Here is a 14,254-nt window from a genome sequence, read left to right as displayed (position 1 = left end):
TAATTATTATTCAATATTTATAAGGTTTCAAGCCCAATTAGAGACCAGTATAAAATATGCAACTATGACTGTCCCAAAAGAAATCAAAATCATTTTACTTTGAATTCATAGTCATAACTCTGTACTATTTCATTTATTAAAGAAAGAAACTAGTTTATCTACTATAGTTTCTGATTTGACAGGTACTCAGAAAGGCTCTAGGGTTTTTTAGTTAGCTAAGTTTTTTAGTTACCAACAAAATAAAGAGTGGACAACAAACTAATGACTTAGTGAAATACAGCCTCTATTAGCCAGGAAGATCTTCAGTTCCATATGAAAGCAGATTCAATTATTATTTTCGCTGATCATACTATGTTTTCTAAAATATTTGCCTCAGACACAGAGAACAATTCAGACTAGTGAGATTTTTTCAAAAAAAAAAAAAAAGAGCAACTGAAACCGAAACACCTGGAGAGAGATGTTGTAGGGCTGGAAGGAGCAGTTTGGTATACTTTTATGTAAGATGAGTGTTTCTCAAAAATATTAAATAAATATGCAATCACTAACACTAGTAAGATTTTTTTCCCACACACACATATAGCCAATTTATGGCACACCTCAGAAGTGCACCAATGCACACATTAAGCATGGTGAAGGGGTTTAAACAAAAAAGCTGTTTCTGGCCGTCTAGGAAAAATCTAGTCAAAGGTTGCAGAGAAAACACAGCATAAACTTCAGGGGACAGTTACAAGTTAGCAAAATGATGACAGGGCCTGGACAGCATAACTGGCACTATTCATGGAAATAAAATGTTTGATGCAACACGACAACTGTCAGGGACACAGACCATCTCTCTCTCTTCGTAGTTTAAGAGTGCCCACTCCCACATGGTGTGACTGTAATGCCTTGGCTGTCCCCACACCATAAAGAAATCAGGCTGCCAAGAACACAACGTCCTGAGATGGCTCTGACCTGCGGAGTCCTTGCCTGCAGCTTCCTTAATATCCCATGCCAGAGATGCTACTGGCTTTGTAGTCAGTGACCTCCTTCTCATAGATAAAGAGGTACCCTTCTCCTTTAACATGAGTTATTTACACTTTTTTTAAAAAATAAATAAAATATTAAACACACATCGTTTTTCTTTTCCCACTGGAGACTATTTCTGAAAAAAACTTTCTCTTCCTTTTCTTCAGTACATGGATTCCTTTTACCATGCCAATGTTGCAGGACCATGGCTGTCACCTAATGTGCTGACTAAAGACAGGCTGGTTTCCCAAGCAGAGGATGGAAAATTATTCTGTATCACCATTAAATTTCTTATACTCAATGGAGAGCATTCTAAAGGTTTATATTGTTCAACTTCAAGGTCTAAAAGCCTTTCATTAGCAGGATTTCTGCTGTTATTTGCAATTACAAAAGCTGAGGCTATGCATGCCCTTGCTAAGGATACCATATAAAGTCTGCTTCCAAACTTCAGCAGTCTACTAAGGAGTGAAAAACTCTGCCTTTAGTCAGCTGGAGCCTGTATCCAGGACGTTCCAGTCTTCATGTAGAGCAAAGCTACATGACAGGACATGATGATATCCACATCTGCTTTCCAGAAGTTCTCTGGGGTCATTTAGGTCAACCACTTGCAACAGAAGCAACATTCAGCTACCTCTATATTTCAACTTTCTTTACTGGAATAGCTGTAAACACACTAAGCCTGTGTACTTGTGTTACAAACAACACAAAACTTGGGTCGTTCAGGTAAACAAACGAGCACAGTTGAGACCCAAAATGCAGGCAGGGAGGTATTTCACGCACTCGAATGATCAACTGTGCTCCATCCACATGTTTGCTCAGCTAACAGAAGCAGACAGGTAAGTTGCTTTACACCTCATAAGCAAAGTTTCTTCACTTGGTATTTACTACTCTACTTCTTTAAACTACACCTATTGGTCACTAAACCTTTTCAGCAGCTTGCCATGATAGACATAGTCTGAGCAGAAGAAAAACCAAAACAAGAAAACCCCTGATAATCTATAACAATCAGTTCCTCATGTATCAGACACACACACACACAAGCATGCACGCACACACACACACAAAAAATCCTAAATGAAGAAGCAATGCTGTTACTGGAAGACCTTAGAAGTCATTTGTCACCTACGAACTTCACAGCTACTTCTCCTCTGAGGCACGCAACTTGCAGAAGACGCAGTTTGGGTCCACTTGCTAACAACATTCTCTGAGTGAAGTAATAAGGAGCCTTTTACATGTACAACCTGGCCAAGCTCATGATGCACATCTGAGCTTATGTGAACAAGCCATTGCCCAGTTGCCCTCCAGTACATCACATTTAAAATAGCTGGGCAAATATCTATTGGATAGAAATGTGATACAAGCTGAAGAGCTTCTAAGAGGAATGACTCTTCTGTGAGCATGAAAACAAAAAAAGATTTTAACTCAACTGCAGTAAATGAAAATACAAAATGAAATAATTACATTAAATAGAAGTTCTCCATGAAGTTTTTATCAGAATGTAAATACTATGCAGTACTATTAAAAGAATTCAACTGAGGTCTTGTGTATAACTCTGAACAACTGCAGTTCATAGCAGGGGACAAGACATAGGCACCAGCCTCAAGCACAGCCAGCTCTTTGCTGCTGTGAGAGGACATGACCCTGCCTCCTCTGACAACGTGCTGCCACCCAACAGCGAGCTCCTGCTCCCACCTCTGCTACCCTTCACAGCTGTGGCTCTAAAAACACAGGGCTGAAACACTTAGTTTCTCACACTGTATTGGAAGAAATCAGAGGGTGGAGTGCAATAACTACAGCAATGTAGCGTTTAAGCTTTTTAAACACTCCTGGAGAACCACCTTGTTTTGAATGTAAGTCTGTAACATTGAAGTGCACACACTTGTAGAAACACCTGTCCTACAAAAACTGTTACAGGAAATGAAGGAGTAACCCAGTTGCTGAAGTATCTTCACCAATGCAAACAAATGCCAATCCTACGCTGGGCAGCTGTGAAGGATGCCTGCTTTTTGATGTTTTCATCCAAAAGTGTCATAGAACCCAGTTGGTGCAGACTGTATTCTTTATGAAAATATTACTGTGTAACCTAATTTCTGACTTGAATAAATGAATACCTTATGCTGAAAGTTATAAGCAGGCTGCTGCTTTGCTCAGGAGGGCACAGCCAAGGCTGCGTCCCAAAAACAATCTGCTGGAAGAAGCGGGTTCCTCTCCAAATGATGATGCACCACTTATTAAATCACTTTGTGTCATTTCAAACATTATCTTCTCTTCCCAGAGGTTTTTATCTCCTTTCACTATCAATGTAACTTTGCCAAAGATGTCTGAACTAAAGAAAGGAAGCTGCTAAGAAGAGTAGTTAAGATCTCACAGAAAGAATTTTCTTACAAATACTTCATCTGCTCCTGCTAGTCTCAGCATTTTAGCATTCATTCTGAAGCTTAGAAGAAAAGCAATGCTGATCTTTTGCATTACCTAACCTAACCCCAACGCCAAACCCCAGCTAACAAAGAGGTCTCCAAATTGTACAACTTCAATTCACAAAGTGTGAACCTTAATTGTTGGCAGTAGTTTCAATACAAGTTTATGTACAACTTCAAGATTAGCCATGCTGGATAAAAAAATCTATCAAACACAGCATGAAAGTCTAAAGGCCATGAGATAACAACATGTTGGGGATATTATAATTGTGAAGCACCACTGCACAAATCCCCATTGAACACTGATGCAAAAAGGTGTGAAATAACAACCTGTGGAGAAATAATACTTTCTATGTAAATCATATTATCTACGTCAATCTTTTTGCAAACAGAAAAAAAGAGAAACGGGACAGAAGCAGGGCTCATTTGTTAGTAGGTGATAGGCTTCAAGACCAAATACTTCCGTTATATCTGATCCACAATGCATATTCACAAACATCACTTATGCTCAGCCAGCAGGGACCAAGTGATGCTTCTGTAACAAGGACCACTCTACAAGAATAAAGCAAAGTGACAGGGCAGATCAGTAGGCTGAGCTGCAGCTCAAGGAATTTACTCTCAGCTCTGCTTTTTGCTCAAGGTTAAATAGCAGAATTAGTCACCAAGGCCCTAGCCTGCAATACAAAGGCTTTGGCAGCAGCTCTAGCTCAAGGATTTCCTGGTCTCTCTTTCCCTTCCAGCTGCTCCTGTTTGCTGCCCCCGTGGTTATGCCAACACGACTGAATCACACTGCGGTTCTACACTGCCCATCAGGACTAGAGGGCTGTGCCCATTTCTTTGTGTGGGTTTTTCCTAATACACATTTTCAAACTCCAAATTAACTTGCTCATCTGTTCTAGAGCACACTCGTACAAGCAACTGCATCAGCACCAGGGTGGAGGTAACATGTTGCCGCAGAGGAATGGGGCAGGGGGCTCAGGGGAGGAGGACCCTGCTCCACATGCTACTACCAAGAGAGTCCCCATGTGACAAAACCCCAGCCAAAGGCACTCTGTGCTTCCCGTTCATCTGCCGATGCTTAGCTTCACAAATTGAGAACAGCTTGCTAGGATTATTTTAATGCACTTTAAGATATTTTAAAAATTAAAAAAAAAAATAATTGTACAAGACATTTGCAAATCTTACAGTAGCTAGCAGACCACAGTACCTTAAGAAATCATGAACTAAACTTCAACCAATTATAAAATATATCCACTAGCAATGCTGATGCTTACACAGACACCCCTCCTTGTGCCTTCTTACAAGAGCAGTGCATTTTAAGTTGCTATGTTTAGGTTTGACTTCTTTCAAAACATTTAAACAAATAAACACAGTACTTTGGATTTTGTTTTCTTAACACATTATATGGTTCAGTTCCCCCACATCCTAGCACGTATTAAATTCCAGCAACTAGCAACTCATAATGTCAAATCTGTTTTGGCACTTCACTTAGTTATTTTCCAGAGAGAACATCAACGTGGAGCTCAACACCATATCCAAGATAATAGAAGTCTGAGCAAAATTCTGGAAGAATATTTTACAGCATCATGTTCAGATGTGGCTTTCTGAGGGTCTATTTCTCATACGGAAACATATTTAAAATATAGATATCAATCTACAATATATTAAAAAAAAAACCACAAAACTGCTAGATCAGAGTATTCCCCTCCCCTAAATGAGGGTTATCTACTGCGAAGAGGCCATGCAGTCATGCCCAAAGAGATAAGACAAATCCAAACCCATTTACAGGGAGAAAGAAGGGACAGACACTCCCACTGATAGAAAGGAATGTGCCAGTGACAAATGCACCCTGCCCAGAGCCAAACCCTTCCCTTGGTGATGAATACTCCAGAAACCCCAACAGCTGCCAAAGCTATCTGTTTTCCATCCTTTCCTCTGTACCACAGATGCCATGAACACAGGACTTGAACAGATTTCTACTTTAAAAAAAAGTAACGGTGCTCTTCCTTTGAGGTTCCTTCCACCAAGGCAGTAGCTCCACCACCTAGATGTCCTTTGAAGGACTTGGAAAAGCCATGCCCTGGCCTGGGAGCTGGAGCAGATCAGCAGGTTGCAGAACAAGCCTGCTCCTGAGCACCCTGCCGAGCTCCAGGCGCTCTAGCCCGACACCAAGCAGCTTTACTTACGCTTCTGCAGAGGACGTCGGAGGGTTTGAAGGATTCTCCACCCCTGCTGAGGTATGCAGCACAGGAGACGAATGCTGGCTGTCCAACTAGCAGCGGGCTTGTGCTAAATTTCAACCTCTTTGGCCACCTACTCAACTGCTATTAATATTGCAGTTATCGGATTTCACTGAATTCCCACGTGTTGCTGAGAATAGAAAGGCTCCAGTGAAAGATGGGGCTGCTGCATGGGTACTGAAACATGAGGACATTCCTCCAGCACTTGGATTCTGAGCGAAATGATACTCAACCCCAAGAGCCACAGCTCACTGCCGTGATTGCTGGAAGTAAAACAGTCTAGTTTCAGCTGCGGCATTCGAGAACAGTTTTTGGATACACACCTTTCTATTTGACTATAAAAAGCCCAGGTATTTACCATAGCAACACATCCACTGGACCCAGTGCCACTTCCATTGTAATAGCTCACAGAGTCCGGTATAAAATGATGGTAAAAGCATTTCTCCATGCCCCTACAAAACCACTGGCTGACAAGGGGCTCTGTGGGACCTGATGACCAAGCAGCCTGCCCCCACCCCCCACCCTCCCCTGCTAATGAAGGGCTGAGGAGTGGAGAAGGGATGCCCAAGAGGGGAAAGGTGGAGAGGGAACACAACCGGCCAACACCCTCCATGGGAATGTGCCCCTGTCCATCACAGCCTGAACTCTCACACTGCCTCTTGAGCATTGCTGATCTCAACCCATTATGCTTCCATGCTATTCTTAAATTCCTTATCAAAACAAAAACAGGCACTTCTAGACATGTGCATCAGCCCCAACTAGTCACCGGACACTAACATTATCCATTTCCTCAAGCTCTTTTCCGACCTCTCCCTGGGTTGGCCATCTCTGCCAGCTTCCTCATACTTCAGTCTAATCTACAGGTTCTCCCAAAGGGAAAACTAATATTCAGGATTGTGTAGGGCAGAAGGCATACCTGTCAAATAAAAAATAAAAATAAAACCCACAAAACCATCCCAGAAGAATACGCCTGTGCAGAAGAGCCTGTCAGATAACCTGAGCATTCTTTGGCTCTCATCTCAGGGGTGGGCAAGGGAAGAGAGATGGACCATTGATGCAGCAACAACTTGCAGAGAAAGAGGAGACTGATAGGAACCCGCAGCTTCCTGCTCAAATATTAAACCATATTAAAGACAATTAAAATATTTATAATTAGCGTAGCTTTGTTGACTGGTCCCTTTTGGTGTTTTTTTTCCTCACTCTATTCCTAAAAACACCTAGAAGTCAGCAGCTTCACTGATTACAGGTAATTAAACTAGGTATTTCTTCTGTTGTTTTGGGTGGTTGGTTGTTTTTTCCAGGCCTAATCTAGAATTCTTCTCTGGTCTGTATTTGTTACTTTAAATTCCAGGCCTAGACTGGTACCTATGTAAAAGTAAATAGTGGGTATTTTATTTCTGAAAGCTGCCAATTGTGTGTCATATACTTTGACCAAGCAGCATGAGACCATCCATTGACTTTTATGAGAAATGATGGACTCCGCAGAAAGAATTAGAAGTTGTGGAGTTGACTCCAAGCTCACATGGAGTGTTATGAGTTCTCAAAGGAAATCAAACAGCTTGTTCAGATTCAAGAGGGTGTTCGAATTTCAGAGGTGAAATTAATTGCTTTTCAAGAAAAAAAATATCAAAACACTTCAAAATACAAAGCAATTTAAATAGCTTGAAAGCCATCATATCATTACTTACACACCCTATAGATTTGTGTAACTTCTGGAATATCAGTCTTTAAAACATGGACATATTAATTTGCTGACTCTCTCCTCCTTCTATTGCCCTGTGCTTTTTTTTTTTTTTTTTTTTTTTTTTTTTTAAAACCTGTACAATTCAGTTGACCCCCCAGGATTATAATAAATGTTACAACTTCTACCTTTTTTCTCTCCTTGTACCTTTTCAAAATTTTCAGATTTTACACTTCCTCTCCAAAGAACGAACAGATTTGAGCTCATTCTGTTGATCATCGAGATCATTACTTACATTAACTTCTCTTGCATTTAGTTTTGAGGATCACAGAATCATGGAACTGTGTAGGTTGGAAAAGACCTTTACGATCATTGAGTCCAACTGCAAACCCAAGATTACCAAGTCCACCACTAAACCATGTCCCTAAGTGCCACATCTACACATATTTTAAATACATCCAGGAGTAGTGCCTCAACTACCTCCTTGGGCAGCCTGTAGCAATGCTTGACAACCCTTTGGATGAAAAAAATTTTCTTAACATCCTCTACCTTCACCCCCACCCCCCCAAAAAAAAAAACCAACAACAAAAAAAACCAACCTAGACCATATCATGTAAATTTCATTGATTAATTTGAAGAGAAATCCATATGGGGAACACGCGATTGTGCTAGCATTCTTTCCAAAAGGAATAGCTGGTATATCTGTGCAGTCACTCTGAAAAATAAGTTATCAAAATCAGCAATTAAGTGCAACCCTGTAAGTTTTTAGAAATACACACAAAACCACATGAAGTTGCTGCTGTTCACTAGCACAGAAATAGTTCAACAGCATTTTACAAAAGAAAATATTCTGTATGAAGTATGTTATTTGCTTTAGCTAAGCTGCAGCAACCATGGCAACTCACAGTTCCCATTTTTTCAATACCAAAATTCACCTTCTCTATTGCCTGATGCCTCTTTGCCATTATTAAATCAAGTATTTCCAGAATCGGTGTACTTTTTTACTCCCACTCCTCTTCCACTTAACTGAAGTATTTCAACATCTCCTCTTCCCAAAGGCCAATACCAGAGGTAATTTTGTAGAATAGCCCTCAATACAGACTCATTTATTCCCTCTAAGCATCGCTTAGACACCTCTGCACCAATTCTGGGTACAGATAAACAAGTTACTGCAAGGTAACTTAGGGCAAAAAAATTTCCATCTACCAACTACTCCATAGCAACTGCCTGAGTGCACTCTCTTACCCTTGACCCCCAGGATTAATACAATTGTTCAATTTGGATAAAGCACTAAGAGGTGGTCCCTTGGGAAGAGCTAGGATTTGGCAAGTTATACAACTTCGCTTGCTCAGAGAGACAGATTTTTATAACCTCTATAACCAGAGAGGAAGGAAAAAAAAAAACCCAAACTCCAAACAACCTCCTGCATTCAATCTCCTCCCTTGGTCCATGCCCAGGGAAAAATGTGGTAAATTTAATCCTTTGTTATTTTTGTGTCAAGCAAACAGGTGGTGATGTACAAGTGCCTTACGTATGTAAGCCAATCAGTTTACCACAGCTCGTAACACTCAATAGGAAGGTTTATTTAATTTCTTGGGGTGTGCAAAAAAAGATAAAAACCAAAACTCAAGTCTATACTGTATCATTTATACCAGATATTTGGCAATGAAGATATCCGCTGGTAAAGAAAAAAAGATGATTGACAGTAAATTATACCGGGTATTCCTGTGTTCACGCCTGTGCTCAGATCAAGTTTCACCAGTCCAAGAAGGTATCAGCTCGGTTGCTGTTGTAACGCATACACAGAAAACAAGTCAATGCAGAGGTGACTCACAGCTGAAACTACAGATGCCCTATCCATGGCCAGTGAGTGGGAAGTAATCCAGACTTCAGTCCACTCCCGTCACCATCTCTTCAGGGGAGCCAAGATCCAAAACCATCGGGTATACGCATGAGGATGGATATATTCTCCAGAGAGGAGACAGACCCCCTCCATTTTTGGGGTACGTGGGATATGCAGCACCTGGGAGTCACCTCGCAGATTCCCGATGGCTCATTTTTGCCCCTAGAGCAACTCCAGCACAGTGCTGGCTAAACCACAGTACAGGAGAACAGACAACTGGTGCAGTGCCTACGCCAGCCCCTCTTTCCATTTTCAACGTTTGTCATATTATTAAAGAACAAATACTTTAGCATTTAAAATAGGGATTACTAAAAGCACAGCTTTTGGGAAAGTGTCACAGAGCTAGGATTCTGGAAAGAATTTAGGTTTATTTATAGAAATGGACAAAATGGAGGTACAAGGTAAGCGCAGTTTATTCCATGATAAAGATTTTGGAAAAAAGTTGAAGTGATACTGGAATTTGTCTTTAAGTAGAAATAAATCACTGCTGCATGACTGCATAATTTAGTTTAGTCCCTACATTCAGAATAAAAACTTTAAAGGACTACTGGGTTTTCTCAGTAATATTTTGGCAAAATATTTCACAAGTAAATAAGAAGCACTGAAGAAATTATAATGCTTCCTTTTTGAAATTTTGCCATATTTTCTCTGTGTTTCTTTGTGTTACCCTGGCAACAAAGAGCACAACATCATCACTCATCACACCGAGCACAAAAGTATAGAACAGACTGAACCTGCCTTCCTTCTATTGAAGTCAGTTCTCCGTTAACTTAGTTAGAGGCATATATGCCCAAAAGTGAGGTACACAATGCAATAATTTCCTTTGTTTTCTTGATCTGCCTTCATTTCTGAAGATGTATATAGAGCCAGGGAAGTGCACTTCATTTAATGCAGAAACAAATGTTAACCTATTCACCCTTATCAGAAGGGATTACTGAAAGAGGATGTATTCCCTTGAACCAGCTCTCCCAGAAAACATGGTGTGAAATAGCAACACAATTTCAGAACAAGACAGAAAAATCAAGTAAAATACACAAAGTGTACTAGTCTTAGTCAGAATGTGCCCTTTTGTTTTGGGGGACAGACAAGATCGAAGATAAGCAGATATTATTTTCCATATTTGCTACAGTTCTCACCTTCCATCCTCAGCTCCTGCAACATTCATACGTAAGGGAGCTCCCTAAAGATGTAACTATTCTTACTCAGGTTCCTTATGGCTTCAGATTTATTTCTGTAACATTTGAGATTGCAAAATTCAATTTGTTGCTATCAATATTACTAAGTAGTAGCTTTTTTATTAGCTTTTTTTGGGGAAAAGTAATTTGTACAACCCAGTAGACAACCGTGCTTCAAGGCTACCTACAGCGGCCAAGTCAGAGGGTATTTTTAAACATTTGCTCAAAACATTAAACTTTTTGGGCCAGGTTTTCTGGCCAAGTTTTTAATGCTGGAAAAATGAATGCTTCTTTACTGCAAAGTGAGAGAATGGGTAAAAGTCCAAATACTTGCTATGCCAGAATGTTAGAAAGCCTGTGTGGGAGGCAAAAAGGAGGGGGGATGGGCAGTTAAGCTAGTTTGACCATGTAACTCTGAAGTTGGAGAATGTACATCAGTTCTTAGCATCCCAACCTACTGAAACGAAATGCGCTATTAGTCACTTGAGAGTTTCTGTTGTAAAGTTAGAGGAGTCTGAGAATAAAAACTTGAACAAAATTAATGATATGGGAAAACAATCCCAGCCAGGAGACTATAGATGATCTCACATCTCTCTTTCAGTGGTACTCATGAAGTATGTAATTTGTACCACAAAACTGATGACTGAAGGGGAAAAAAAAAGCTTAATACACCAATTAAGACACCACCAAAATGCTCCAGCAAGCTATTACAACTGAGTCTGGTGGTAGGGAGGGAGTGGAGTGGAACAAAACACTCCGATTCTGCTCCAAGTGAGGCCATGGCAATATTCCCAACATCTTTAATGAGTGCATGAGTAAATGCTAAATTAGGACTCTTCCTTCTCATGAGAAAGGAGATACTACATACACCAACTCTTGGAAACTACAGTTAGTCATCTGCAGAATTTCACCAACTGTCTAGCCAGATGAAACACTGCAGAAGTAGCCTCCTTAAAACGCACAGGGTGACTGTAAGCTATACTTCCCAGAAGTCAATCAAGCTTCAGAGCCAGGATAACAGAAAAGTAACCCTTGGGCTCTGGAAGAGGCTATTCCACAAAAACTTTCCCCAGCAATCCTCATCATTTCTACACAAAGATGAGGCAGTCTTTTTGACCCAGGTCAGGTTAACAGGAACCTTAAGACCCTTATCTAAGAACCCACAGCTTCTGAAGACTAAGAGTCTCTTGAAAAACCCTGTGAATGGCAATCGTTATTGTATTTAATCATTGCAAAGATTAAATCAAGTTAAATTGCCAAGTATGTTGATGGCACAAGTTTGCTGCAAGGCTCAGCTTCATCATAAGGGGCAGTATGCATGCTGCATTAACAACTGCTAAATGCTGACCTCCTACCTTTGAAATGCCTACAGAAGCAGACCTTTAGATCTCAAGCTTTTATCCCTATTTAACTGAGAAATTCCAACAAAACCAGTGCTGTCACTATATTCACTGTTTTACAATTCAATGAAAACCAAGACCTTATCATCCCCCAATTACGAATGATAATCCAAACAGGATGAGAAATGCAAAGGCAGTTCAATAAAACTAATCTGATGTTTCTCCTCTTGATTACACTTAATTCTAGTGTAGCCTACCTGAAACAAATGACAGTCAGGGAAGAATCACACAGGAAACCATCTCGGAGTTCTCATCACCAAGGTGCACGCTGCAACACTGTGACTAAGAATAACTGCCAAGGTCTCCCCTCCTCCTTTTCACCTCCAGGCTAACAAAGCTACAAGAAGAACTTAACACACTGCAATGGAGGAATAACCAGTTGCATCCCCCAATGAGAGGAAGATACATCATTCAGGAACAGACTGTCAAAACGCACAAAACTCAACTGCACCTATAGCAAGCACCATACAGTACAGGAGAAAAGAACAGGATGGAAATACCTTCACCCTTTGACCCACAGATAGCATGTATGGGAGATAACCTTGAGCGTTATCATCATGTTTGGTTGCCAGACGGAAAACCATTGACTGCATTATCCACAGAACACTGGAAGTTTTTTGCAATATACTTTCACTTTCTTGCTGTGTAGCATTAGATAGGTGGAGAAGGCCACGAAAAAGTTGGAGTGCTCTTAACATATTATCCTCTCTACATTTCAGTATAGATGCTGTTAGTGGCCCAATTAACCTGCTAGAGTATACATTTTAAACATAAATTTAATAAAAGTCACTGTTGTATATTTTTTTTAAGCAAGTGAAGGTACGAAGACATGTGACAGTCTTCATCATCGAGGAAATATGTTCATGGCAGATTAGTACAGTGCACAAGTTTTCTAAGATACTCAAAAATAGCTTATACTGCATTGTAAGTTATGCAAGCCTCATCTTTAATAAAATAAATCAGTACTATCAAAACCAGCTCATGATATAACAAACCAGCCATCTGTTTGATGCTAATTTATTGGAAGACACTAATTCAGAATCACTGCAATAGTTGGGTGCTTATTGCTCAAATAGAAAGAAGATTAATCTGAAGTCTTCTGCCACACTGCATTTAAAGCTCTTCCCTTAGAAAACAGCACATTGAGTCCACGTAAAAGTATGCACTGCAAAATTTTTTTCAGGTAGAGAAGAATCTGTGGAAGCTTTTCCTAGGGAATGAAGTCCAGAACTGTTGTATGAACTCTGGACAGAATGTCAAGTATGCAATTATTTGAACTATTATTAAAAGTAACATAGTTATTACTTAAGCTCCCAAAGGAAAAACCTCAATAGACAAAAGACAGGTATATAGGTGACAATATTTGAAGTATTTTTGTATAATGAAGTTACCAACAAAAAACAGGCAATGCTTCAAAAAGGAAAGCCATGAGGAAAAGAACAATAAGTTAAAAGCACAGAGGTATCATTCTTTGCAAAGAGAAGAAACAAACTCCTGTCAGAAGCACTCCCAAATCACTTCTCTTTTTAAGTGGCGACATTGAAATTTTAGCATTGATGAATGCTGATAGCACAGAAATCAGCAGACTGGATGTGAAGTAAACAGGCCTTTTAAAATACATAAATGCACATTTAAATTCATTCGGTGCTGATTTACAATGTGCAAAATCTCAAGTACGCTCATTTTGAGTGTCATACCAGTTCCCCTCAAAAATATGTTCACTAACATGCACATGATTCCAAAGCAACTTACAGAAATAAAAACCAGTTTGAAATTCTGCTTTCTTCAGAAAGGTTTTTATTTTTGCTAATTTTGGATTGCATAGAGGATCCTGTATTTCATGGGTACAACCAAGCCTTGCCCAAGTGCTTTCACATGTTGAAGACTGGCCAAGGGAGCACCACCAGAGGTACAAGTGCTTTAGTCAAATCAAAAAACAATTCTCTATAAAAAAATCAAACATATAATTATCCAATGAACACGATATCACAGTATTTACTCTCTTAAATAATCATTAATTTTATTGCAGGTACAAAGAATAGACTGCAATTTGCTTTGTTTAATGACCAAGCTTTTTCTGCCCACTCTCTTCTACAAGTCTTTTAAGTTGACCTTCCATACCCAGTTTGTCTTATACTCTTGTCTCCATCCCTGTGTCTTGCTACGTTGTCCATCACTTGAGGAACCAGAGGTTTTCAAATACAAGCTGTAAACTAATTTCTGCTATATCCTCCATGACCAAGGAAAGGACAAGGTAATTTTTTCTAATAATTACCCAGTAATTATTTTTTTGTATTTAAGGATCAGGGCATTACTCACTTTAATAAGCAAATGCATGGAAACCTCTGCAGCTACCTTTTGTAATACCATTAAAGGTTAAGCTTTTATAACCGTCACCTGCCCTCTACTTCAAAGCGTGCACTCTTTGAGGTG

The 14,254-nt window shown here is 39.9% G+C and overlaps 1 protein-coding gene across 9 annotated transcripts in view; it reads right to left on the bottom strand.

The window, feature by feature from the left end:
• LMO7 (LIM domain 7) overlaps window positions 1-14,254 on the bottom strand; it is a 131,042-nt gene that overhangs the window by 44,918 nt on the left and 71,870 nt on the right. The gene's annotated exons all lie outside the window — the stretch shown is intronic.

The sequence above is a fragment of the Falco naumanni genome, chromosome 2 (genome assembly GCF_017639655.2).
Source record: "Falco naumanni isolate bFalNau1 chromosome 2, bFalNau1.pat, whole genome shotgun sequence".
In the NCBI taxonomy this organism is placed as follows: Eukaryota; Metazoa; Chordata; class Aves; order Falconiformes; family Falconidae; genus Falco; species Falco naumanni.
This window is presented reverse-complemented; position numbering and strand designations above follow the sequence as displayed.